We start from the raw sequence: 3,935 nt of genomic DNA on the forward strand, positions 1-3,935 counted from the left end.
AGTTACCTCCTATAGCCAGAGCGAGTCGAATGGTGAGGGATTGAAGTATGAATGCGTAGTTTGATATTAGTTTATTTTTCTGCAAGATAGTTATTGAATTGCTCATGTCATTTTCAGTTACCTCCTATAGCCAGAGCGAGTCGAATGGTGAGGGATTGAAGTATGAATGTGTAGTTTAATATTAGTTTTATTTTCTGCAAATTAGATATCAGATTGCTCAAGTTGTTTATGATTACCTCTGATAGCCAGAGCGAGTCGAATGGTGAGGGGTCAGAATATGAGTTGATGTAATGTGATTTTAGTTTACTTTCCTTGCAATTTTTGATTTGTTTGAGTGCAATAGCTTAACTTTTATTTTCAGACAAGCAGCAGAGACAGTGATTTCATGATCAGTATTTCATCTTTTGTTTGATTGAAGTAGCTGCATATTTACACTTTTGTTTAAGTACTAATTCCATCAATAACATGTTTTGAGATCTTTTGAAGTGCTAAGTTTTGGAAGTTACCATTAGGGACATAGACCTTGTCTTGAAATCTACATCCATACTTGACCTTTAAAAGTATTCTTAAGACCTTAGAATAGGATTTCCATTTGCATTAGATACTTTCGGAGATCAACAAGAACAAAACCCCAAAACAAAATAAAATCTATAAAACAACGAAGTAAGAAAAAGGTTAACTAAGCACATACGGTGCACCACACTTCATCAGTTTATGATACTCGGATTGATAATTTATGTAGAGCAATTTAAGACGTTAAATTGACTAGACATTTCCTAAGAATCTAAAGCTTGGAAATATTGACTTTTTCTATGCCTTCATATGCCTTTTCCAAATTCTCCCAAGCTTGATGAGCACTGGTTTCTTTGACAATCTTAGGAAATATGGAATCTTCAACTCCATTGTGCAGATTCCAGTGTTCTTGAATCCTTTTGTTTGCTCTTTGTTTAAGCATTTCTTTGAGCATTTGTCATTGATGCTAAGTTTGCAACTTTTGGTTCTTCATATTTTGTGACTACTACTTGCCAATAGTCCAAATTCTTTACAAAATTCTTCATCCTTGTTGCCCATATTGGATAGTTGCACAATTCAATATAGGACCATATGTACTTTGATTGTTAATGGAAGCCATAACTTAGTTATGCTATATCTTATTAATGGTCAATTTATTTGAAACCTAACATAGATCTCAATGTAGACAAGAAAAATAATACTCAAACACCGAATAACCAAACCACTTTTCACTTTTATAAAATAGCCCAATCTCCAAAAACATTTGTTTTTCTCATAGGGTCATAGCTTGCTTTTCTCATCATAAAATAGATTTTACATTTTAGATCGAGCGGATAAATTTCTAAAATCATGAGAAATTCTAGAGATATCCAAAATTAACTAATTTTAAAAATACTAATTATTTAAAACTAGTTAGAACTCAATTAAATACACCACTATAGTTCCTATTAATTGCTCACCCTAATTAATAGTAGAAATTACTAGGACACTTCTAGTTTAAAGAAGACAGATTCTGTAAGCCCGAGCCATCACAAACTTGCTCTGTGTTCTCCGTGTGATGAATCACAATCACAAACACTTCATTGTTGGACCTATCAATAGAGGTAATCATATCCCTTCCATTGTAGGCCATGGTTCTAAGAGATTGTGTCATAGATAATATTGAAGTGCTATAAAAAAGTACATCATGAAATAAAACATAAATAACTATAGATGGTGACAACTTCGGAAGAATTCACCTCAAGTAAAAAAACTTGATACTTCGAAAAAAATGAAAAGAGGCCCCATACTCTTCTCTTTAGGGTGGGAAGGTAAAAAATCTACGATATTTTTTTGGAAGGTTGAATTAATTTATTTTAAAAATGTATTTTAAACAATTAAATATGATCTGAAATTATGTTAACAAATTTAAGAAAATAATTAAAACTTGAAAAAAACAGAGAAAACACTTCAACAACTTAAAATAATTAATTAAATAAATTTTATATCAGAAATGACATGTTGGTTATAAATAATATTAAAGAACAATATATAAGATAGATAAATAATTTTAAATGTTTTAATTTTTAAAATTTTCTTTTATATAATTATGCAAATAGACATGTTTATTTTGAAATAGGGTTTTGATAATTTTAATTTAATCATCAATAATTATTAAACTCCATGGAATATTCTAAAATATTCATAGTAGTACACATAAAGTATTAGAGATTCTAAACCATCAATCATTTAGAGGAAAAAGTTCCAAAAGGGGGTCTTGACATTTAGAATTCTATGTAAATATTATGTTGAGTTGCTTTATTCTAGGAAATATAAGTGAATGAGTCACGAGTCTAGAAGTTGTTTGGGTATGTAAGATTTTGTTGATATGTTGAAAGCAAATCTTCCTTGTAAAATAGAGGGATAGGTTGAGTGATTCTAGGATTTAAAAAAATCTAATTTATGTGTGATTTATGGAGTGATTTTAGGATTTTAAAAAACCTAATTTATGGAGTGATTTTAGGATCTAGAAAAATTTGTGATATTTCTAAATTCTATCTATTTTAAGCATGCGGGGAATAAGAAAGAGAGTAAGCATGAGGAAAAGAGAGGATGACCAAATAAATGTGAAATCATGTCATAGAGAGGGAAGGGAGGTTATGGATAGAGGTATGTGCATATTATGTTAATGAAATGAAGTTTCCATTATATGCTTGTCTCTACATGATGGTGTAATTCCAATTTGAATGTATGAATTCAGAATGATTATTAAATAGTGGAAATCTATCACATGAAGGAAGCAATTCCTATTATGGGATTTTAGGCAATTGAGTAATGGAAGGATTTAGTACATGTATAGGAATTTTTTGTGTTTGTTTTATTGCCGGATCATAGAACCAAATCAAGAAGTGGATAAAGGTATATGGGCTTTTTGATGTTAATATTGCATTGACCTCCAAAAGTAGAGAAGTTGAATACGTAGGAAGAGTAGATTTTCTTACATTAAGTGGGATCAGATTAGGTGTGCTCTTTGGGAAAGGAAATTAGAGTAGAGATGGGCTCTTTGGAGGAGATTCAAAGCTTGTAGCATCTCAAGTTGGATAATATGATGAAGTAAATTTGTTTTACTTTGCAATTTATATTGTGATAGAGGATTGATGATTGCATGGATTAAGCTTTGAAAGGAAGGTTGATAAAGAACATTGAAGTTATTTAAGGATATGGAAGGATTTTTCTACTTTGGGAGTAAAAGCATGTTTTTTTGTAGTTTAAGGTCAATGAAATCTGCAATTATTGATTTGCAGATAGAGAAAATTGTTCCAACAGGAGAATTCTGGTTGACATGGAAGTGAACTAGTGTAGATCAAATTCATTTTGATAATGAATATCTTTGTGTTTGATTGGCATTGTGAAATGCTAATTTACATATAAAAACAATTGAAAGAAGAACCGTGGTAGAAGAAGTGAAGAGATAGAGATTGCAGAACTTGCATGAGTTTAGGTTTGGTAAAATCTGATTGTTGAAATGCTTTTATATGATTAATTTAATTTGAACAAAAAATTAATATTTGCAGATTAAGCTCTTGGGGAAAGAACACTATAGTTCTTTGAAAATAAATCTTCTTTGGGAGGAAAGTAGAATAGATTTTGCTTGAGAAACAAATTTGAAGCAGACACATGTTCTTCGGATGGGGAAAAGAATGCAACAACATAATTATCAAAAAAAGTAGAACATATTTTGCTTGAGAAACAAATTTGAAGGAGAAGCATGTTCTTTGGATGAAGAAAAAGAATGCAACAAAATAATTAGAAAAATGATTGGAGAAAATTGTAGCAGTAATATGCATGCTTGAAAGAGCTTGAACAAGAGGAATTTGGTTTTTTTTTGTTTTTTATTTTCAGCTATTTTGTGAAAGAGATTGGTTGATTACACGTAGCATTGT

This window comes from Pinus tabuliformis, chromosome 2_2 (assembly GCF_031772625.1).
Source record: "Pinus tabuliformis cultivar Carrire ecotype Pingquan chromosome 2_2, CPIR1, whole genome shotgun sequence".
Taxonomy (NCBI): Eukaryota; Viridiplantae; Streptophyta; class Pinopsida; order Pinales; family Pinaceae; genus Pinus; species Pinus tabuliformis.